Source organism: Cnephaeus nilssonii, assembly GCF_951640355.1.
Source record: "Cnephaeus nilssonii genome assembly, chromosome: 14".
Classification (NCBI taxonomy): domain Eukaryota; kingdom Metazoa; phylum Chordata; class Mammalia; order Chiroptera; family Vespertilionidae; genus Cnephaeus; species Cnephaeus nilssonii.
The window spans coordinates 7,317,381-7,343,404 of NC_137085.1; the positions used below are offsets into that span (position 1 = coordinate 7,317,381).

The 26,024-nt window shown below is 38.6% G+C and overlaps 1 protein-coding gene across 2 annotated transcripts in view; it reads right to left on the reverse strand.

Annotated features, from left to right (window-relative positions):
- Window positions 1–26,024, reverse strand: part of PBX3 (PBX homeobox 3) — a 186,099-nt gene that overhangs the window by 132,489 nt on the left and 27,586 nt on the right. The window lies entirely within an intron of this gene.

The window sequence follows — 26,024 nt, forward strand, 5'->3', positions numbered from 1 at the left end:
GGACTGCCTATATACACACATATACACATAGATTTGGCAATATATATGCCTAAAACCTATTCTTATAAGCTGGAAAGATATCAATAGTATTTGCATGTTTCCTATTTCCAAACAGTCCAATTACTCTAGAGTCAAATTTCAAATCTACAATAATAAAAGCGTAATATGCTAATTAGACCAGACATCCTTCCAGATGAAGCTGGGGCTCTGAGCGAAGTCCGGGTCCCAGGTGCCTGCTGGTGGCCAGAGGGAAGCCCGGGTCCTGGGTGCCAGAGGGAAGCCGATGCCGGCAGCCAGGGGAAGGAAGGCCTACTCTTGTAAGAATTTTGTGCATCGGGCCTCTAGTTAAAAAATAAAGGTCAACAATCTCTTGAAAAATTTAAAAGTTAAAAAATTTGCTTTAGATTTGGAATTACATACTGTAAAATTCAAGATTTAAAAAAAGTTCTTGTCAAATTGATATTTTAAAGAAGTAATATATGCAATGGACCCTAAATGAACAAAGACTCCCAAATTTAAATGATTCCATTAAATTATATTCTACTAGAGACCCAGTGCATGGATTCATGCACAGGTTGGGTCCCTTGGGGTGGCCTGCGGGGATCGGGCTGAAACCGGCATCCAACATCCCCCGAAGGATGTAGTAGTGCGTAAAGCGGCAGGCGGTCAGGGAGAAGCTGCTCCTGCTCATCCCGGGCCCGCTCATCCCGGTCAGCTGAGCGTATGCCCCTATCTTCCACCACCACCCCGCGCATCGCCTGGTCTGCTACACCCAGCAATGGAGAATTGGGTCCCTAGGCCGGAGCTACTGCAGCCTCACTAGGGGTGCACACTGAGGCTCGGAGAAGTGGGTGAATGCCCAAAGGGAGCGCTGGGCGGATGGGGATTCGCGCTAGCTGCGCGGCGAGGCCACCCACTTCACGTGCTGTCCTGCAAGTCCTGGAGTGGCTCCGGTCTGATAGGAGGAGGTGGGTGCTAGGGACAGAGTTCATGGTCTCTTTTTCCCTCCCTCCGTCTCTCAGTCCCAGCTTCCCAGGGAGGACGCGGCCAGAGGGGTTTACAGGGGTTAGGAGCAGTGGTATTTGGGCCAATAGCCCAGCCTCCCAATGCGAACTGCAGCTCAGCCCCACCTACTTGCGATCTTTCATAGACTCAATTGCCTGTTTCTCTTTTTGTCTGTCCATTCTGACTGCCCCCTGGTGGTCAGTGTACATCATAGCGGCCGGTCAACAGGTCGATCAGTCGACCGGTCACTTAGGCTTTTATATATATAGATGAGTTCTTAAATTAGAGAAATCTAATAGGGCTGCCTTTTGGCACAATTCTAGAAGGCACCATTCCTATAGTACTTTATAAATGGTGCACCTGGAGCTGTATAATTCAACAAACCTGAATCTAAAAATAGCTTCAAAGAAGTAACTACATTCATGCATGTGTATGTGTGCATTCCTTCCAGAAAAAGAGAAGTATATCTATGACACAAACCCTAGTATATTCTATAAGAAGGTTACATCATCATATAAATACCAAGTATATTCTAGTCAACCTCCAAGATCTCTAGAGAAATGAAGCTTTGATAAAGATCTGTTGCAAGTTGATTTTTACCTAGTAAATTAGTATGACAAGTAAAAAATAAATGTGTATGATTCAATATGTGCTATATCCAAAATGCATGTCTAATTACTTTAAAGAATCCAATCACACTAATACAACTAAACTACCTATATTTAGCCTTTATAGTCTGGCACTAATAATACCACCTAACACAGAACAATTTTTCACTCTAGTTTCAAGACTGATTTTGGAAAGAATGAGAAGTGGAAAATATTGGTTAAACAACGTTTCACTCTCATTTAACAGGTAAAGAGCAGCTATACATGAACAGATATATTAACCTGCAGAAAATAAAACCATAATAAGAACCCTAGTTCTCACCCGGCAAATAGTCAGAAAAGTCCAATCATATGTAATCTAAAAAACACGAGCTGGTAAAGACAGCTGGGATATTATTTCAAAGAAGGTATGGTACAAAGATCATGGGGAGGAAGTGGGGTGCGGGGGGGAGAATGGGACAGATGGGAGAAGGACTAAAAACTTGAGGACACTGATAAATCAAAAATAGACTAATACTAGTAAAAATATGAGTTGGAAGATTGGGCTACAATCCTTATATGAATTCTGCAATATAAGCAATTGACCTCCAGTAAATCCTTATTTAGCCTCTCTAATCCTCAGTTTCCTAATTTGTAAAACAAAAATAATACATGTCCCATCTACATGAAAGGTTGTTGTGAGGATTAAATAGATTATGCAAAGCACTCTGAAAAGTATAAATGCACCATAAAAATATTCAAGAACAATTTAAGATAACTGAAAAGCAAGTATTACTTTTGATTTTCTGGTTCAAGATAGTAGCAGACTGAGCATAAGTACTTACTACCCTCTTCCCTTCCAAATTCCCATTGATAGGACAGTAAAGGGTATACATGCTTTGAAAGGAGGGGTGGGGTCTACTTTCATTTTTTTGCATGTATCTGTCCAATTTTCCCAACACCATTTATTGAAGAGACTGTCTTGACTTCATTGTATGTTTTTGCTTCCTTTGTCAAATATTAATTGAGCATAGTGGTTTGGGTCGATTTCTGGGTTCTCTATTCTATTCCATTGGTCTATATGTCTGTTCTTGTGCCAGTACCAGGCAGTTTTGAGAACATCGGCTTTGTAATACAACTTGATATCTGGTATTGAGATCCCTCCTACTTTGTTCTTTCTCAGGATTGCTGCAGCTATTCAGGGGATTTTTTTTTATTCCAGATGAATTTTTAGAGAGTTCGTTCTAGGTCTGTGAAATATGCCATTGGTATTTTAATGGGGAGTGCATTGAATCTATAGATTGCTTTGGGTAGTATGGACATTTTAATGATGTTGATTCTACCAATCCATGAACACGGTATGTTCTTCCATCTGTTTATGTCTTCCTCTATCTCTTTTTTCAGTGTCCTGTAGTTTTCTGAGTACAGGTCTTTTACCTCCTTAGTTAAATTTATTCCTAGGTATCTAAATTTTTTTGGTGTGATGGTAAATGGGATTGTTTTTTTAATCACTCTTTCTGTAAATTCACTATTGGTGTATAAAAATGCCATAGATTTCTTGGCGTTAATTTTGTATCCTGCTACATTGCCGAATTCATATATTAAGTCTAATAATTTTTTATAGAGTCTTTAGGGTTTTCTATGTACAGTATCATGTCATCTGCAAATAATGACAGTGTTATGTCTTCTTTTCCAATTTGGATACCTTTTATTTCTTCTTCTTGTCTAATTGTTATGGCTAGCACTTCCAGTACTATGTCAAACAGGAGTGGTGAAAGTGGGCATCCCTGTCTCGTTCCTGTTCTCAGGTGAAATGGTTTTAGTTTTTGCCCATTGAGTATGATGTTGGCTGTAGGTTTGTCATATAAGGCTTTTATTATGTTGAGGTATGATCCCTCTATTCCCACTTTGTTGAGAGTTTTTATCAAGAAAGGTGTTGGATTTTGTCAAATGCTTTCTCTGCATCAATTGATATGACTATGACCACCAACTTACACCATACACAAAAATAAACTCAAAATGGATAAAGGACTTAACCATAAGACGGGAAACGATTAAAATATTAGAGGAATACACAGGCAGCAAAATCTCAGACATATGCCGAAGCAATATCTTCACCAATACAGCTCCTAGGGCAATGGAAACTAAAGAGAAAATAAACAAATGGGACTACATCAAAATAAAAAGCTTCTGTACAGCAAAAGAAACCATCAACAAAACAAAAACCACATAATCATATCAATCAATGCAGAAAAAGCATTTGACAAAATCCAACACCATTTCTTGATAAAAACTCTCAACAGAGGGGGAATAGAGGGATCATACCTCAACATAATAAAAGCGTTATGTGACAAACCTACAGCCAACATCCTACTCAATGGGCAAAAACTAAACTCATTTCCCCTAAGAACAGGAACAAGATAGGGATGCCCACTTTCACCACTCCTGTTCGATATAGTACGGGAAGAAATAAAAGGCCATAGCAATCAGACAAGAAGAAGAAATAAAAGGCATCCAAATTGGAAAAGAAGAAGTAAAACTGTCCTTATTCGCAGATGACATGATACTATACCTAGAAAACCCCACAGACTCCATAAAAAGAGAGCAACCAAAGGACTTGTATACATGCATATTAGCATAACCAATGGACACAGACACTGGAGCGGTGGGGGCTTGCCCGGGGTGGGAACGGCGGGGGGGGAGGTGGGTGTCAATTGGGGTAAAAGATGACATATGTAAAACTTTAGACAATAAAAAAAAAAGACAACAATAAAGCCCACTGCATGGGAGAACATATTTGCCAATGTTATCACCGATAAGGGTTTAATCTCCAACATTTACAGGGAACTCATACAACTTAACAAAAGGAAGATAAACAACCCAATCAAAAAATGGGCAATGGACCTAAATAGATACTTTTCGAAAGAGGACATAAGGAAGGCCAAGAGACATATGAAAACATGCTCAAAGTCACTAATTATCCGAGAGATACAAATCAAAACGACAATGTGGTACCATCTCACACCTGTCAGAATGGCTATCATCAACAAATCAACAAACAACAAAGTGCTGGCGAGGATGTGGAGAAAAAGGAAGCCTCTTGCACTGCTGGTGGGAATGCAGACTGATGCAGCCTCTGTGGAGAACAGAATGGGGTTTCCTCAAAAAACTAAAAATGGAACTCCCATTTGACCCAGTGATCCCACTTCTAGGAATATATCCCAAAAAACTAGAAACACCAATTAGAAAGGATATATGCACCCCTGTGTTCATAGCAGCACAATTCACCAGAGCTAAGATTTGGAAACAGCCTAAATGCCCATTAGCAGATGAGTGGATTAAAAAATTGTGGTACATCTACACAATGGAATACTACACTGCAGTAAAAAAAAAAAAAAAAAGGAATTCGTACCATTTGCAACAGCATGGATGGAACTGGAGAGCATTATGCTAAGCAAAGTAAGCCAGTCAGAGAAAGATAAATATCACATGATCTCACTCATTTGTGGAATATAATGAACAACATAAACTGATGAACAAAAACAGATCCAGAGACAGAGAAACATCGATCAGACCATCAAACCTCAGAGGGAAGGTAGGGGAGGGTGGGGGTAAGGAGGAGACATCAACCAAAGGACTTGTATGCGTGCATATAAGCCTAACCAATGGACACAGACACCAGTGGGGTGAGGGGATGAGTGGAGGGGGGGGGGGGGCAATGGGGGGATAAAGACACATATGGAATACCTTAATCAATAAAAAAAAGGGGGGGCTGTAGATCAGATCTTGATAAATTTATGGAACACAGATAGCAAATGTGATTACATTGACAAATACATCATAGAAGACCCAAATTAAATAATGAGAAAGAGTTGCACTAGGAGTATGAACCAGTTTTACTAGCAAAGACTGGGAGATTCTCTAAGCTATGCACAGAGAACAGCAATGGAAAATGGGGCAATAAATTAATTAAAAGAAGGTTTAAGGAACACTTAGGCCATTTGGTCCCTCCCACACTTTCTATAAACATACTAAGACATTGCAAAGAACATAATTTACCCCCTAGGATAAAGCCAGTCAATTATTCTCAAAAAATGAATTAAAAGTATAACATAGGAGGGGATACTAACTTCCTCATCTTACATAATGGAAGTCAAGAAATACGATCTGATGTTAATGAAATCAAAATTAGAGAATATATTAATGTTATGTAAATAACCTGAGCAGAACTAAAAATAATACTACAACTAACAAAACTAGAGAGAAGAGGAATAAAGGAAATGGGAGCTATCATAAATAAAGCAAATTCCTCACAATGGAAAAACTATATACATAGTTTAGCAATACAATTTAAATGTACAGAAAAAGAAATGTACAGTGGGTAACAGAAAAACTAACAACAGAAAGATGAAATGTTCTCTCCTTTGAAGAATGAGACTACAGGAAGGAAAGACAACTGTGAAAAAGGAATATTTTTATATTAAAACTAGAGGCCCAATGCACGAAATTCGTACAAGGGGCTCGGCCCTCACAGCCCAGGCTTCGTCCGGAAGGTCGTCTGGCTGTCGAGCCTAATTAGCATATTACGCTTTTATTATTATAGATTACATGAAAATATTCTTTTCAAAATAAATTGACCCAGAAAGTTAGTCTGAGAGACATAAAATCTGACTACCTTGTCTGATATCTTTCAACTTTTACCAAAAAAAAATAGACATAATTCTTTAGGTCCTGAAGAAAAATTATCTTCCTGAGTGCACAAGGAAAAAGGAATGTAGCTGAGAAATAAGGAAAATTTCATCTTTCAGCATTCTGATAAAAGATGAGTCAGAAACAAGGGGCTATAATTTCCTAATCCTTTAGGCTGAAGAATGGCAATTGGGAATAGTGTTTTCAATCTCAAATTCCTATTCTGGAAGTTGTTAATCCGCTTGAATGGTGGATGGCTTAATTATATAAGGACCACATTAATGTCTCAGAGGAGGGAGAATGATCTGATAGGTTTTAATTTGAAACACTCTTCATAAAATTAAAAATGAATGCCAAACTGACTATAACCTGTGCCTCTATGGAGAAGTAAAAGACCAATATAGCTATAACAATAAGGTATAATCAATTGGGCTTTGAGGCCAAATTGATCCAGTACTAGTCAATAATCATGAAGGTTAGTCACTGGACAATCAAAAGGAAGTATTCTCCATTTCTGTTTCAGCTAATAGGTATTTCAATAGATTATTTTTAGGCAATTAGAAAAACTGCTTATATCTATGAAAACATTTTCAGACTATTCATACCCTTTGTAATTACACTGTAGAACTAAAAATCCTGGGATCCGAGTGTATCTAGGTGATAGCATTAATCTTAAATAGAACAGTACAGTTTGGGAAATTTTGGATTCATTCTGTTCTGTTATAGAGTTTTACTTGTAATATAGCACTTTAAAAAAAGGAAGTAGAACAGATTGATTGTTAAGTTCAAATCTACATAAAGTTAAAAGTTAACCAAGCTAATAGCTCTTTTCAAGGTATACAAAAGTACAATAACTAGAGGAACAGCAAAATCAAACATGGAAGTGCCTATCTTTGGGGAAAAAAATTCTACCTGCTAATTGATCCTTCTATGGCTTTCTAAGGCCACAACTGACAGGTGTGTTTGCCTTAGCTGTTGAATCCACAGCAGTGCTGAACAAAATAATAATAATGCAATCCGCCGAAACCGGTTTGGCTCAGTGGATAGAGCGTCGGCCTGCGGACTGAGGGGTCCTGGGTTCGATTCCGGTCAAGGGCATGTACATTGGTTGCGGGCACATCCCCGGTGGGGGGTGTGCAGGAGGCAGCTGGTCGATGTTTCTCTCTCATCGATGTTTCTAGCTCTCTATCCCTCTCCCTTCCTCTCTGCAAGAAATCAATAAAATATCTTTAAAATAATAATAATAATAATAATAATAATAATGCAATCCATATAATGTCATTTTAAATTTCTGGTAGTCAAATTTTAAAAAGCAAAAAGAAAGAGATAAAATTGATTTTAATAATATATTTTAATTCACTATATCCAATATATGACCATTTCAACATGTAGTCAATATTTTAAAAGACTACTGAGATATTTTACATTGTTTCAGTTTTTGAAAATTGGTATGTATTTTACAACTACAGTACATCTCAATTCAAACAAGCTACATTTTAAGTGCTCAATAGCCCCAAATGGCTATTAGCTGAGACATCCATTTGAGAAGTTCTCCTTTCAGCTGACAGGCATGACTTAATGGAAGCAAAGGACCCAAGTCAACTGAAGTTTCCTAATATCATACAGGATCCAGCAGGAGTCTTCTTTGTTGTAGTGTAAGAAGCCTTGACCTCTATTGTAAGAGCCAACTGGATTGGTAGAATGAATGCATTTGTTGCCTTCACTCCTTACTGAAGTGCTACTACAAAGACAATAAAAGGACAGGGGAGCACATATATCTGTAAGAACAAAGAGCATAAAACAGACAAGAGCCCCACTTTGTTCCCAGAACTTTAAGAACCAGGCTTACATGCCTCCCAGACCTTCTTCCCTCTCTCTTTCTGGTCAGGAAATTGGTGAAAACTTCTCAGGGGAAGTGAAGTTTACCAAAACCAGGAACCTGCACTCACATACAATGAGTTTTCAGTCAGCTTTTGAAGTGCCTTCCATTCCTAAGCATTTACTGAGCCTACTATGTGCCAGGCACTGAGGGTACAGCAGTGAACAAAACAAAATCCCTCTCTGAAAGAGCTTACATTCTAATTTAAAAAAAAAATACAATAAACAAACAGAATACAGAACAGAAATAGAAATAAACCAGGTTAGTGGAATAGAGTGTAATGGGAAGGGGAAAGAGGAATGCTGTTTTAACTATGAAGGTCAATGATAGTGTCTCTGATGGGGACAGATTTGAGCAGGGGCCAGAATGGAGGTGGGGAACCACATAGATAACTGGGCAGAGGGTATTCCAAGCAGAGAGAAGTCTAAAACCCCCTAAATGGTGAGTATATTTGGCCTACTGGAGGAAAACAAAGAAGCCAGTTCAGCTGGAGCAAAATGAATGGCACAGTATGATTGGGGAGGGTGGAGTAAATAATAGTAACAGAGAGGTTGAACTGGGCCAGAGCATAAAGGCCTTGAAGACTCTAGTTAAGGACTGATTTTTTATTTTAGGTGAACTGGCAAGCTATGAGAAAAAGACTGACGTTATCTGACTTCGTTTTAAAAGAATCACTTTGCCTGCTGAGTAAAGAAATGACTGTACGACAGTGTGGGTGGAAGCAAAGAGATCAGATAAAAAGCTATACTAGTCCAAGCGAAACATAAAGGTACCTTGACAAAGGGAAGTGAGAAGGGATGAGATTTGAGTTATGCTTTTGTTTTAATAATTGCAAAATTATTTTTAAATAGCAAAAACAATAAAGTAATAAAAAGGGCACCCATATATTCTTTACCAACACCTTTTTATCTATGAACACCTATTTATATACACAATTTCTTTCTGAACCATTGAGGGTAACTTACATATATCATGGCCCTTTCCCCTAAAGACTTTAGTATTTCCTAAAAATGGGATATTCCCTAACATAATCACAGTATAGTTATCAACTTCAGTACATTTAACATGATATAATACTTTTATCTAATCTCCTGTTTGTACGCCAATTTTGTCAGTTGGCCCAATAATGTCCTAGCATTTTATACCTTCCAGTTCTGGATCCAGTCTAGGGTTTTATATTAGATTTAGCTGGCAACCTCTTTAGGTCCCTTTGGAACATTTCCATTGTCATAAATGTCTTCCAGAATATTTATGACAATGACATTTTTTAAGAATAAAGTCCTCTCCTATTTTAAAATCAGATGTTCCTCATTTCACATTTCTTCATGATTAGATTCAGATTATGCATTCTCGGTGATGCACAGGTGATGTTGTGATCTTCTCAGGGCATCACATCTGGAGTCACAGAATGCCCATCTGTCCCTCCCTGGTGCTGTTAATTTTGATCATCTGGTCAAGATATTGTCTGTACTATTAATGTTACTTTTTTTCCCTTGACACTCAATCTCTAAGAAACACTTTTAAGACCGCATAAATATTCTACTCCTGATCAAAATTACCCCATATATTTAGAATTTATTGATGATTCTTGCTGATCCAATCTTAACAACAATGATTGTAAAGGATTTTCCAATGCCATCATTCTTCCACATTTATCAGCTGGCCTCTGCATTCTACCATAAGAGCCTTCCCTCCTCACCCATTTACTTATGTGTCGTTCTATTATCAGTATGAATTAATGAATTCTTATTTTTCCCCCAATGATTTATAATTCATTACTGTACATAACTATTTTGGTGCTCAAATTGTCTCAGAGTTGGTAAGTGGCTCCTTTGTCCTTGTGACATGTACCCATCATCTTTTTCAGCACTTCCATACAACCTGGCATAACAAGATGTTCCAGAATCACCTACCCTGCCCCAGCCTGGAATCATCCATTTTTCCAGGGTGCTTGATTCTTTCAGTGGGGAATGGTATTAGAGATTAAGATCTGGATAGTTGTGCACACTGCCACTGAGATGTCTTTGCTTCTTGGCCCTTTCAGATTCTGATTAAAGAACCAACTAATGTTGCTAAGAGTGAATATGGGCTATTAAGAGAAAAAGAAAAATCAAAGATGACTGCAGAGTTTCTGGCCTGAGCTACTAGATGAGTGATATTGGCCTTTACTAAGGCTAACTACTAGACTACTAAAATGAGAAAAAGAAAGTTTACAGGGGAAGATCAAAAATTCCATTTTGGATGAGCTGATTTTGCATGCTTCTTAGATATATAAGTAGAGATATTGAGCAGAAAACTGGAAGAGTCCAGAATTCAGGGGAGAGGATCAAGATGGTGATATAAATTTAGGAAACATCAGCATATTAATATTTAAACCATAGGACTAAATAAAATGAACAGATAAGGATCACCACACATTTGAGGAACATCTCTAATGTAAAAGATAGACCAAAATAAGCAGAAAAGTGTATCTATAATTCAAAGGAAAAGGAGACAATGCAAGTAACAGATGAAAACTTAATAAAAATAAAACAGAAAATCTAAAATATCCTCAGTGATATTCTTAGAGATAGGAAAACCTGTGTCTGTGAAATAATAAACAGGAAAGAAGGGAGAAATGCAGGGAGGAATTAATTAATTCAATCCCAAGCCATTGGGTAGGGCTGAACAAGGCAAATGTCTGAAGGGAGGTAGGAAAGGAAGCATAGCAATGCAGGATTGGCAGATCCCAAAGTGGATTTTGGAGAGTATCTGCATATTTATCAATGGTGGTCTAGTGTGGGCTGTGGAAGCCTGAGTAGGGTCAAGAGAACATACTTTGGGAAGGAGGTGGAGTGGGGGAGGAGGGACACTGAACCATCCTAGCATACTGGAGCCTAAAAAGGGTAAAGTCATCCCAGAAGATGTTGAGGGCATAAGACTGGGGAGGAGAGGCAAGCAGTGAAAAGAGGTTAGTCAGAGAGGATTGGTCTAATAATTAAATATACTGAGTTAATGGAAGCCATGTTTCTCACTATCGAAGAAGGAAGTTATAAACATGAAATGGGAAAATTAGAATGAACTTTGTGGTGTTGAAATAGATTCATAGTTGGGCTCAAATAAACTCATAAAAATTCTCAACAACAACAAAAAAGAAAGATTTGTATTTTCTAGCTAGACAGATTTAAACTTGTTTAAAGTGTGTGTATGTGTTCTCTAGGTCTTTTCATTGAGGAAACGCAAGAATAGCAACATCTAAAACTCTCAGGTTTGTAGATGGAAAAGAATAAAGCAAACCTACTCAATTAAGAGTCAAGTAAGCAGACTATATATATAATGTTTTACTCCTTTAAAAAACTGAAGTATAGCTAAATGTATACACTTGATAAAGCTGGGTGTGGGTAGATAGGTGTTCTTTTTTTTTAAGTATATTTTATTGATTTTTTTACAGAGAGGAAGGGAGAGTGATAGAGAGTTAGAAACATCGATGAGAGAGAAACATCAATCAGCTGCCTCCTGCACACCCCCTACTAGGGATGTGCCCGCAACCAAGATACATGCCCTTGACCAGAATTGAACCTGGGACCCTTCAGTCTGCAGGCTGACGCTCTATCCACTGAGCCAAACTGGTTAGGGCTAGGTGTTCATTTTTATTATTCACTAATTTCTGTTTTCTTTCAATAGTTCACAGAACATTTTTTTTAAGGCCAATTTAGAAACTACTAGGTAAGCCTTCCTTCTCCAGTCATTTAAGATCTAGCCCTCTTGTTTATCATCTAAATAAGGATTTAACCACCAGCTAAACAAGAGTCTAAGGAATCAAGAAAGAGATGGAGGTAATTCTAGCTGGCAGAATAGGAATTTCTGAAAGCTATCAGAGTTTATAGAATCTCCAGGAGGGCTTGCTGTCTATGTAGTCTGCAACAACATTCAACTCCTCATACAAAACTGCCACTAGGCAATGAACCCACACCGCACATCATAGGACCAAAGATGCTAGGATAATACTTCCATCATTTACTACCCAGAAAGCCCATCTCTATATCAGCTCTGCCACCTTTATTAGGAACAAATTCCACATTACACTTTCTTCACGCTTTTCTCTTACACACTCAAGTGACATTTGATTTGCTGGGTCTGGATCATATGCCTAAGCCCTGACTGCAAAAAAAGATAAAGAAATTGTCTTTAGCCCAGCCAGTGTGGCTCAGTGGTTGAGTGTTGACCTATGAACCAGGAGGTCAATTCCCACTCAGGGCACATGTCTGGGTTGCAGACTCCATCCCCAGTAGGGGGCGTGCAGGAGACATTTGATCAATGATTCTCTCTCATCATTGATATTTCTATCTTGCTCTCCCTTCCTCTCTGAAATCTATAAATATATAGCCTAAGACCATCGGAAAACACAGATATTTACATTACTATTCATTAACAGTAGCAAAATTACAGTTATGAAGTAGCAACGAAAATAATTTTATGGTTGGGGGTCACCACAACATGAGGAACTGTATTAAAGGGTCAAGGCATTAGAAAGGTTGAGAACCACTATTCTAAATGATAGAAGTAAATCACAAAAGACCATCCTATCTAATAAAGAGGGAATATGCTAACTGACCCTCACACCGTCACAAAGATGGTGGTGCCCACAGCCAATAAGGAGGGAATATGCTAATAGACTGTCCCGCCCTCAAAAATGGCGGCACCCACAGCCAATAAGGAGGAAATATGCTAATTGACTGCCCTGCCCTCAAAGATGGCCGTGCCCACAGCCACAAGATGGTGGCGCCAAGTCCCCTCAGCCCCACCAGGGCGGCAGGCACGAGGCAAGGCCGGGCCTGCCCCTAGGCGGGCCCGGCCGCTCCGCGCGCCTGCCTCCAGAGTCCCCAAATCCCCATCAGCCCCCCAGCCACCCAGGGCCGGCCCGAGGTGCAAGCAAGCCTCGGATGGCAGCTGCCCAGCCGCCCAGGGCCACCCGAGGCTCAGGTAACCAGTGCGGGCCGAGGCTTGCGCTGCCGGCAGTGGCAGCAGCAGAGGTGTGATGGGGCGTTGCCTACCTCTGATCGCCTGGTCGCCTTCCGCCCCTGAGGGCTCCCGGACTGTGAGAGGGGGGCAGGCCGGGCTGAGGGACCCCCCACTCCAGTGCATGAATTTTCATGCACCAGGCCTCTAGTATATTGTATGATTCTGACTATGTGAAATGTGCAAAACAGACAAATTCACAGAGATGGAAGAGAAATTAGTGGTTGCCTAGGGCTGGGGTTTGGGGGAAAATAGAGAATAACTGCTAACAAGCATGGGGTTTCTTTTTGGGGTGATAAAGGTGTTCTAAAACTGTGGTGATGGTTTCACAAGTGAGAATATGCTATAAACCACTGAATTACACAATTTAAATGTGTGAATTATATAGTATGTGAATTATCTTACCTAATAATAGACAAACATGTAAACTGACCATATCCGCTACGCCACCAGTCAATCAGGAGTGATATGCAAATTAACCCAACAAATATGGCGGTTAATTTGCATACAAATGTGCCAAGTGATGGGGGCAGGACACTTGCCATGGCGACAATGCAGGCGTTCTGCCCCACCTCTGGTCTCTCAGGGCCTCTGGGCAGCGTGGGAAGGCGAGGCCAGAGTGGAAAGAGACGTCTCCGGGGCCTGAGCAGAAAGGGGCTGGTCCGGAGTGGAAAGGCGGTGCCAGCAGCCAGGGAAAGGAAAGCCCATTCTAGCACGAATCTTCGTGCTTCGGGCTTCTAGTATTTCAATAAAGTATATGTATGGTATAAAAATAATAAGCAACTATTACCCATTACATCTACCACCCAACTGAAGAAAAAAATCTAACATAATATTTTAAAGAACTCTGTCCACAATCTCATCCCTGTCACCTCTCCCTTCATCCTTTTATAGTTTTCCCACATTCATATATAAGTTCAGTTTACATGTGTGAAAATCATATAAAAGAAAACATACTGTATGTACAGTCAGTTTTGCGCTCGCTCTCTCCCTCGCTCCATCCCCGCCCCCCTTTCCCTTCTCTATCAAATCAATGAGCATGTCTTCAGGTGAGGATTTTTAAAAAAACGTAAAAACTCAGTTCTGTTGGTCAAGCATGTCATAAACACATAGAAAATTACCACTAAATTTCTAGCTCATGACATTTTTTTCCATTCTATAAACTTGATCATATATACATGTCTTCATCTAATTATATCCATGCCCAGCAAAAGAAAATGTTGCCTACACCACAGTGTTTCAAGATGGCTCAGTAAAGAAAACAGATTATATAGGTAATGAAACAATATTTTGGAAGAGAAAAAAAATGTTCGTATTTAAGTAGTAGACAAACCCTCCTAAAGCAGAAAAGACTCTTTTGCTTCTTTAATTAATGTCACTTATAGTCATCTACGTTTTGCATTGTGATCTAAAATGTATCACTTTAATATGAGAAGTACAATGAAATAACTGAAACATTTAAGATGGAGCTGAATGCTGATTTAATATAAGAATAGAGATGTATAGGAGTTTTCTGATTACTAAACAACAGATAAACAACTATAAATACCTTAGGAAATAAAAACAGTAAATGTAAATATATCAAATTAAGTATTTTTAGGAAAGGAAATAAAACCTTACAAGAGTAAAGTTTGCTTTAGTAATCATTTTATAAAGGTAATACTAAAGTATTATATACATGTTATTTAAAATAATCTAGTTAAACAAATTGGGAGTTGGCTTTTTTTAAAGATGGTAAAGGTAATTTCATTAGAAGAGAACAAATATATATTTGTTTAGTTATATCCAAACATGACTTTTAAGAGTCCATTAACTACCACAGCTGCTATGGTAAATTCATGTATGTGTTACCAGGAACACATAAAGGCATGATATAATGAAACAATAATTAGAAAATTAAGAAAACACATTAAAGTTTTTGTGGGGTTAAATTTCTTCTCTCTTACACCTCTTTACATCCTCTTCCTTCAAGACATTTGGAGAAAACCCAAAGAAATGTCTTTGACAAATATTTGTCAAATATAAATGACCACCATACTATTTTGTGATTTTCTCTGTTTAAAATAAGAAAGGGGAAATAAAGAAAAGACCAAAAAGTATGGGTTTATCAACAACAAAGGGCTCGGGAGGTGAGAGGGCTCTCAATTTATAAGAGATCAATTCTGGCTTAGAATACAAATTTCATTAATGAGCACTCTAAGAACTCTGGTATAATTATAGACAAATGTACTAACAATCTTTGGAAACTCCATGGGAGTAAAATAGTCATCAGTGTATTTAATAATCCTAGATTTAAACAGCTTTTCTAACAAGCTCTCTGGGTAATTACTAAGCTATCTAAGAATCACTATGAACTTTGTACCTTTTCCTTCACTGACATATGACTTTGTTATTAGCTCAAGTAGTAATAATGTATTAAAACACTTGCTTGATATATAGAAACATATCTTTGCATTTAGACTACAATGAACTTTGTTCCCCAGAAATATATTATGAAAAGTCACATAGAAATCTGTGAATTAGCAGCAGGGGCAACAAAAGTGAAATCAGTTGCTGTTTCTCTTGGGGTCTGTGATAAATAAAAGCTATTTCATGTCAGGATGCATGTTCTAAAGGAGTATGTCTTGATGCTACAGAAAAATCTGGGGCTGTTGTTATCTCACTGTTTTGCGTATCAACTCTTACATACCTACAGCTGAGGAGAAAAGCATATTAAATTCTCCTTAAGAATTCCTGATCTTTACAAACATGGTTAAGTGTATTGCTGATTTGCTAAGAATTAAGTAACTCGCCTTGATTAGAGGTAAAGTAACACAGAGACCAAATCCATGAACTGTTAAAAAATTCTAAATGAGGGCATTGTGAAAACTAAAGTGAGTTCAATGACAGAAACATCGAGCCACAAAAACTTCTAGTGTGTTTAGTGTGTCATTTAGAGCATGTAACTAATTCCAGCTGGTAAAAGAGGAGCACTCATTAAAAAATATTTATTGATTAGTAATTTAAATGTCACTAGAAACTTCTGACTCATTTCAAAACTCTACTTTTTATTCTAAACTAGTGGCCCGGTGCACGAAATTCGTGCATTGGGGGGGGGATTGTCCCTCAGCCCGGCCTGCACCCTCTCCAATCTGGGATTCCTCTCACAATCTGGGACCACTGGCTCCTAACTGCTCACCTGCCTGCCTGATTACCCCTAACCACTCTGCCCTCCAGCCTGATCAACCCCAACTGCCCCCCCTTCCGGCCTGATCACCCCTAACTGCCCGCTCCTGCCAGATAGATTGCCCCCAACTGCCCTCCGCCGGCCTGCTAGCCCCCACCTGCCCCCCCTGCTGGCCTGCTTGCCCCTAACTGCCCCCCTGTGAGCCTGTTCGCCCCCACCTGTGCCCCCCACCATCCTGATTGCCCCCAACTGCCCCCCTCTGCCATCCTGCTCGCCCCCACCTGCCCCCCCCCCGCCAGCCTGCTCACTCTTAACTGCCCACCTCTGCAAGCCTGCTCACCCCCAACTGCCCCTCCTGCCGGCCTGATCACCCCCACCTGCCCCCCCCCAACTGCCCCTCCTGCTGGCCTGATCATCCCCACCTGCCCCCCCCCAACTGCCCCTCCTGCTGGCCTGATCACCCCCAATTGCCCCCCCACCCCCCGTAGGCCTGATCATCCCTAACCGCCTCTGCCTCAGACCCGCCACCATGGCTTTGTCCAGAAGGACATCTGGAAGGTCTCCGGAAGGTCTCCTGGTCTAATTAGCATATTACTCTTTTATTAGTATAGATAAGTCCTTAAAATAGAATCCATGCTCTTTAATGTGGTGGTTACTTAATTTGAAAGCCTATTTTATTTGTTCTTTTGATATTAAATATCAATGTCTCATAACATTTTACTTAGTAACTATATTATTATAATTCTATGTATTTAAAAAATGAACATAAATAAAACGTAAATGAATGGTCTTTGGCACAATGGTAAATGTTTTCAACTAAGAATTAGTGGGTGGTGGTGGTTACTATATTAATTAGATAATCCCTGTCCCTTGCAAATAACACTCAGCATAAACACACTAACCTAAAATCTTAAATATGATAAACCTAAATATAAAAAATATATTGGTGCAAATTAGGAATTATATATATAGTGACTATACAATTCTCTTTAAGCAAGATTTCTTAGGGGGCTGGGTGAAAAAGTAAAGGGATTAAGGGAAAAAACTCACAGCATTACACAATATTAAGAACCTGACTAACACTTTATGGTATTGGTTAATCAAGAAAACCTCTTTGGAGTGGGTGGACTCGAGTTATGATTTCAAGGAGAAGGAAATAGTGGGCAGAGAGGAAGAAAACTATTCCCAATATATTAGACCTTACAGCCTCCCTACTGCAGACAATATATCTCTTTTCTTAGCCATAGGCTACCCACTCACAAGTCTTTACAACATCCATGGTGGTGGTAAGGAACAATTTAATACAACAGCCCGCCCCACAGAAAATTTCCACTCAACTTTAAAGGCTTGTCATATCTGTCCCATCAATTGGAGAGAAGAGATGAAAATGGATTCTCAAGAGCAATAGGCTTAATGCACTACCCCTGAGGTAGTAAACCATCCCACTTAGTGTAAATAGTTTTGAAACCGGGTGATATAAGTATAAGATCCATTTCTCGTCTGTAAAAGCAAAGGCTAAAGCACATTAACTGCTATGGTTTCAAATCATCAGTAAAGCTAAAATATTAGGAGAGAAAGGTGAAGATCTGTTATCTGTGGCTCTGGACTTTAACCCTGGACAGTGAATTGAATACATGCCAAGGGCAGTTTCTAATTTTTATCTGAGCTATTCCCACATTAACCATATTTTCACTACTTATTACTAATTGTATAACCACAAATAAAAGAAAACAGACATGTAGACCATTGCAAAAACACAAACTAGACTTTACAGCTTCAGAGCCAAGGCTGAAATTAAGTAAAGATAATCCAGAATATGCATAGTATTAAGTAAAGGCTGAAATTAAGTAAAGACAATCCAGAATATGCATACTGGAAAAAGCTCAAAATAGTGAAGATGAAAAATTTCAACAACTGCTCACTATGTGTACAACTGCCATGTTTTTTCCCCTCATATCATAACTCAAATACAATGCTTAAAAGTACTAGCAGTTCAACAATTTATTTTTTATTGCTTTGGACTTCACATACTAGTTTATTTTACATTTTTTAACTTACTTTGAAAGTTTCCATTACCATTAAAATGGAAATTGTACTTTTATGATTGGTTCATATTCTCATAGTGTCGATACCAGTGAAATAATTCCACTAACAACTATGGGATCATATATATGGGTTTCTTTAGATCCAGTAAGGCATCATCAGAATCACTGAAGTTTATATCTTGTATATGACTGTTTGACTGAATATATACCAGACTCTGAGGACCATGCATTTAGTAAAACTGGAATCATTTATTTTACTGGTAAACTCTAGAGCATAGGCTTTCAACAGAAAGAATACAACAGTAAAAAGGACTGGTAAAACCTCTTTTACTAAATTCTGAATCTAAATGTTTTTTTCAGCTGCCAAATCATTCTCTGAAAGGTAGAAAGAAATACCAGCTAAGTGCTATATGTTGAAAACATTACAAATCAAAAGAACAACATGGGTATTTTCTCTTTGTTAAGATACTAATATCTTACTGTAACATAATACACCTCGAAACACATTTCAATCCTGCACAGGTTTTTACCTGGGACCATACCAAAAGAGTTTCCATTAACGAGTAACAATCATCCAGAAAATGCTTCTGGAGCATGGGCACAAAGAATATAACGGGGCACAAAGAATGGAATTATAACGAGTCCCACACATATAAGGGATATGGCAATGAAGCAATATTACAAGGCTTTCTTTAGAGTGAGGATGAAGCCAGTGGCTGCTGTTTGTACACTACCATTAGTAAAAAACTGTTCTGCCGGAGGCAGAAAAGTTGGTAAGTGAATGCATCAATACTGAATTCAGTGTTGCCTTCAAAATGTAATGGCTCATTCAGTGCAAACATTAGGAAGAGGCTAATAGAAAGGTTTCCTAGCCAGCTAGATTGAACACAACATGAGGTCCTCCCTTGGTATACACATTGAACAGTGTTTAATTCTGCCTTCTGGTTGCCCAACTTTGCGATCTTCAGAATGAAGGTGGCAGAGGGAAGAGACTGGGTTTTACTCTATCAACTTATGAGGCTGTAAAATAAAAAAATAAAAAAGCCATGAAAATGGTGACTAGGGAAAGCTAATAGAGTAATGTTTCATAGAACTATATAGGGCATCATTTAATAACAGAAACTAAGCAATATCTAAAGTGAGGTTTCTAATTTTTTTCCCTTTCACCTACCTCAGTTAAAAAAACATTTTTAATTCTAAAATTTCATTTTTGCCCAAAGAGGCAATCTGCCCTACTACTGTGTGCTTCTCAAACTTTAACATGTGTGTGTGTGGATATCTGAAAATCTTATTAAAATACAACATCTGATTCAGTAGGTCTGGAGTGGGGCATGAGAAGCTACTATAGTTCTAATAAATTCCCAGGTAATAGCCATACTGCCAGTTCACACAGCACACTTTTGAGTAGCACCAATCGAGTAAACACAGGAGCAGAAAATATGGTTTTTCCTCCCTCCCTATCAACTCCCACATTTCCACAATTTAAAATTATTTTCAAGTAATACAATTTTGCCAGGCTTTTTTATTTTTTAATATATTTTATTGATTTTTTACAGAGATGAAGAGAGAGGGATAGAGAGCTAGAAACATCGATCAGCTGCCTCCTGCACACCCCCTACTGGGGATGTGCCCACAACCAAGGTACATGCCCTTGACCGGAATCAAACCCGGGACCCTTGAGTCCGCAGGCCGACGCTCTGTCCACTGAGCCAAACCGGTTTCGGCTCGCAGGCTTTTTAAAAATATATATTTTATTGATTTTTTTACAGAGAGGACGGGAGAGGGATAGAGAGTTAGAAACATCGATGAGAGAGAAACATTGATCAGCTGCCTCCTGCACACCCCCTACTGGGGATGTGCCTGCAACCAAGGTACATGCCCTTGACCGGAATCGAACCTGGGACCCTTCAGTCCACAGGCGACACTCTATCCACTGAGCCAAACTGGTTAGGGCAATTTCGCCAGGTTTTAAGTTCTTCATTTGTAAAATAAAGAATTCATGTAATCAGGCTTTTGCAAGAAAAGCACTACATTTGTAAGAAAGCAATAAATTTAAAAATTCATCTAATTTGCAAATAATACTTCCAACAAGGTGCTAATATCCAAAATATATAAAGAACTCATACAAATCAACAACAAAAAAGAAACAATCCAATTAAAATATGGGCAGAGGACCTGAGCAAACACTTTTCCCAAGAAGACATACAAGTAGCCAACAGATATATAAAAAGATACTCAACTTCACTAGCTATAAAGGGAAATGCAAACCAAAACCATAATGAGGTACCACTTCACACCTATCAAAATGACCATCAATAAGACAAGAAATAAGTGTTGGAGAGAATATGGAGAAAAAGGAACCCTCATACACTGCTGGTGGATATGTAAACTGGGTACAGCCACTATGGCAAACAGTATGGAGGTTCCTCAAAAAATTAAGAATAGAGCTACCATACGACCCAACAATTCTCTTCTGCAGATGTTTCTTAGATAACTGGTGCATTTCATAAGCATTAATTTAGTTAAATCTAGATAACATGATAAACAAATACTCCCAACTGGCCTACTGGTGATACATAGAAACAGACCTGGAACGCTCGCTATTCCTTTCCACTACTGAACACTGTAACAAATAAGCTTCTAACACACAAGCCACTAATGTCTCTTCCTATTTTAAACATTAGTAAAGTCTAAGTCTTATTTTTTGGGAAAGTATACATTAGAATAGCCACCTCAGGAAGAGTAGTCACAACATCTAGTAAAGCTGATGATGTGTAACCTATGACCCAATGTGGTAGGCAGCCTCTAAGAAGGCCTCCAATGACCCCCCCCTCCTGCTATTCCTACCCTGATGTAATCTCCTCCCCTTTAATGTAGACTAGACTCCCTAGAACTCAACAGAATATGGCAGAAGTAATGGGATTCCAAGATTAGATTAGAGATACTCTGTGGCATCTACCTTGGGTTCCCTCTCTCACTCACTCTGTGGGAAGTCAGCTGTCGTATTTTGAGCTGCTCTATAGAGACACAATATAAGGAGGAACTGGCTAACAGCCAGGAGGACCTGAGGTCAGCCAATACCCACGTGAGTGAGCAGGGAGGCAAATACTCCCCCAGGTGAGCCTTGAGATGACTGCAGGCCCACTGTAATCTTGTGAAAGACTAACTAACCCTGAGGCACCCAGTTAAGCTGTACCTAGGTATTTAACCCATAGGAACTGTGAGATAAGTATTTGCTGGCTTGAGCTGCTACATTTGGGGTGTTTTCTTATACAGCAATTAATAACTGAGCTCAAAGAGTACTGGAACATTTATAACACCACTTTATAATAAGAAAAATTAGAACAATTTAAACATCAATTGAAACTTCTAGAATAGCCATATAATAGAAAACTATACAGCAGGAAAAAATGAACTTAAGCTAAATGGGTCAATGTTGAAAATTCTTAAAATGTTGAGTGGGGACAAAAGCAAATTGCAGAAAAATAAGAACAGTATGAAACAATTTTATAGGTTCAAGACATCAACTAAAAAATTTCATGTGAATGATAAGCAAAAAATCCAGTGTGGGATGAAGGAGAAAGTGAAAGGGGGGGGGGGGGAGTTAGAGAAGGACACACAAGAAGCTTTCAATTGCATCTGTAATATTTTAAACTACATGCCAGGTACATGCATATTTGTATGTTATCTATACTTTTTGTGTTGTCTGAGATCTTTTGCATCAAAAGAATATGAAGTACATACAATGAAAGGATACATTTAAGTATAAAATTTGATGGCTTTTTGCCCATTCCCTTGGATTTTCCGATATATTCCACATGAGACCGCTATTCTACTATAACTTTTAGCATACTATATTAATTATGTGTTTAGATGTTTGTCTCCTCATGAGGCTGTGAGCAACTTCAAGGCCCAGAAAAAAAAAAAAACATTCAGTAAATGTTTGCAGAAAAAATTAATGGTATGAACAGTGCTTATATGGGTTTCATTTTCCTAACTTAATATCTGCTTATTTTCAAATAAACTGACCATAGCTTGATCTCCATAGGAAACAACTAATTATCTAAGAAAAATTAACTTGGCAAGGCTGCATCCACTGTTGTTCATTAACTAATATTAGTAATTGTCCAGATTCATTAAAAATGTTGGCACAAGACTCAGCCTTTTTTTTTTCTATCCCAAGTCATGCCGTTAGCTGGCTTCAGGGAGCACAGAAGAAATTCACCCAAGAGTTTAGCCTTACAGTTCTTTGACCTCCTTAAAATCAAGAACCTTTAGCTCCATTTCACTTTGACTAACCAACTCTCAGGGTCACATCCTAGACTTTTTCATTCATCACCTGGAATTGCTCAACTTTTGAAGTAAAATTCAAATGTCTCATTCTGTGACTACAACTTAGTCTGCCAGCCTTCTCACTCCTTTTCTCCCTTTCCACCTGTTCTTCATTCTGAGTCAACCAATCCTCATATCCCTCCATCACTCCCCTCAAACTCTAGCCTCTTATTTAACAGATGATTTTTCCTACTTCATCAAAAAGAAGTTAATCCATGCAGTACACTTCCCCTCAGCTTTCCAATTCCCACATATAAATTTCTCTAACTCCTTATTCATCTCTCACCTATCTCCAGACTTAAGAAATGTAATGTCCACCATCTAATGAAAGTCAATTTCATCTGTGCTCTTAACTCTACTTCTATATCCTCCCTCTAACACTTCATCATTCATGCCTGTTCTACTCTATCCTCTCCACAGGTCCTCCTACCACTCCAACCTTGTATGTTCAAATCCTGTGCCAACTTAAAAAAGAAATGTTATTTTACTTTGTGTCACCTTATAAGCTAACATCCAATTCTTCTCCTCTTTCCATTCAAATGTCACCATTCTACTGAAACAAATTATATTAAAGACACCTTATTTCAGTTTCATCTGACTGGAGAAGTTTCATCTTCACAGTGGAAATCATTTTCTTCTCCATGCAACTCTACCTTCTTAACCATAGTTTTTCCTTATACTTGGTGACCATGAGTTCTCTGCCTCTATTGTGGTCTTTCCTACGTAATATTCCCTGGGATCCTCCCTGATGATCTTATCCACCCCTATATTTTCCACAATAAGCTGATGACTTCCTAATCTTTAATTATAGCTCAGACTGCTTCCCTAAGAAAGAGATTCAAACGCATATCTAACTTATGAACATGTACACTGGGCCTTCCCATAGACATCACAAATTCAACATATTCAAAACTTATCTCACTTTCAAGAGTGAAATCAGCAGAAAAAAGTAGGTAGCTCCAAGAGCCACTCTCCCACAGAAACATTGAAAAATGGTTAGACTAAAGTTTTTCAGAGCTCTATAAATAGTCAAAGGTTTACAGCAAACAAGCAAACACAATTTTTTAAAAAGGTAACTTTAAAACCGTAGGAAAGTTTCAAGGCATTTTTATTTTCTCTTGTTCAATATCCCAACTTGGCTCGGTGGTAATCTCAAAGACAGCAGCCCACATTCCTAATGTGGGACACTGGTCCCTGGTTTTAGAAAGAAAAGAAAATTGTGTTTGTTTTGACCTGTCTGGGACTGCCTGAAGGACTGATATAAGGTGCTTATCGACTTCGCCTAACTGGAACTCAGAGTGCAAAAGGAAACATTCTTTAAACACAAACACACACACATAAAAGAAAAAAACTATTGTCAGCTGGGGTAAAATATTACAGTTGAGGCAAACAATGGAGCACCAACCATAAGCTAGGGATATAGTTTCTTGGGAAATTAGGGTATTTAAAAGTAACACGTATCCTATGGAATTTAGAAAGTTATGTGAATGCTCAGGCAGGACATGTGCCCTGAGACCTGAGAATACCCTAAGCTTTCACCTATAGTTGATCTCAAGTCTCAGCACAAGCAGGAAGTAAAGATTAAGACACAGTCGCAAATAGTGTAGCTAATAGATGAAGGGATGCCCCAAAACAGAGACAATTAGCAAACACTGGGAAATATTTATCTTTTTCTTCTTGTTGTTTTCCTCATTATTTAATTTTTTGGCTCCTGAAAGACAAAGAGAGAATCCTGACTAGCAAAAAGAAGCAATTCGGTTTACGATATCTAAATCCAGCCTACCACCAGGAATGCTCAGGACCTACTCAAGAAGGCAAATAATCCCTTCCACCAATATTTACAGGGTAAAATAAGATTATTGTTAGAGTAATAAATTTGACAGTAAAATAGTAGTCAAGTTTTCAGGCAAATTTAAATTGGCTAGTTGATACAAGCGAATATTCTAGAAAAATTAATTGCACTGGACAAAAAGGTGTCCCTAAAGTGTTAACTAAAATTTTTATTGGTACTTCATCTCATGATAAAATTGTGCACCATGTAATGAACCTAAAACAGTAATATTATAGTGCAAAAAATTAAAATTTAAAAGCCATCAAGACTACATTATAAAATTTTCAAAAGCCTCCTAACATTTAAATCAAAAAAGGAGGGGATAGTAGAGGAATATCATGTAAGGAAAAATATCCTGTAAGTAAATTACATCTAGAAAATTAATACTTTAAAAAATTAATTGTAAGGCTAAAAGCAAGACACCCATGAAAAACACACAAGGTGACAAAACAAGCCAGAGGAAAATCATTTGGGCAAAAAATGAAAAAGGATCCCCAGTCAAATTTATAGAAAATATTCCTTTATTAACTTTTGGTCCAGGATATGTTTGTATATTTTCAGAAAACAACTCCGAGACCATGTGGATTCCAGCAACAGAGAGGAATCAACAGGACTACTCCAGCCATGAAGACAGAAGAGAAGCAGTCCAGAGACGGAAGACGCTGATGTGGCCTTCCCATACTAGCAGTTAGCAGCTGTGCATCACTGCAGGTTGCCCAGGACCAAACCAGACAGAGTCGGACCTGCATTACCACCATTTGTCCACCATCCAGAACTGAAATGTCAGTGCTGACATGTACACATAAGGAACTGTTGGACATTGAAATTGGGTCTCAAAAGAACTGTTGGCCCAGAAAGAAACTCACTACACACTGATTCATTTGCCTGTCACCATAACCATTATTGCTTGTCTCATTTTCGGTTCTTATAAGTGTATTTCTAATAGCACATGATCTCACTCATCTAGGGGAAATAATGAACAACATAGACTGATGAACAAGAACAGACCCAGAAACAAGGAGGCATGGATCAGACTGTCGGGCCTCAGGGGGAGGGTAGGGAAGGGTGGGGGTAAAGAGGGAGATCAACCAAAGGATTTGTGTGCAAGCATATGAGCCTAACCAGCGGTTAAGGACAACAGGGGGGTGGGGACATGTGTGGGGAGGGGTGTGGGATGGGAATGGGGGATGAGGACAAATATGTGATACCTTAATCAATAAAGAAATTTAAAAAAAAAAAGAAATAAAATCAGTCACACACACACAAAAAAGAAGCAATTCATTTCATACAAGGAATCCTACATAAGATTAATAGTCAAATTCTTATCAGAAACCATGAAGGCTGGCTAGAAGTGGGATGACATATTTAAAGTGCTGAAGGAAAAAGTGCTAGCCAAGAATTCTTTATCTGTTAAAATTATGCTTCAAAACTAAAAATGAAATTAAGGCAATCCAAGCAAACGAAAGTGGAGGGATTGTATTGTTAGTAAACC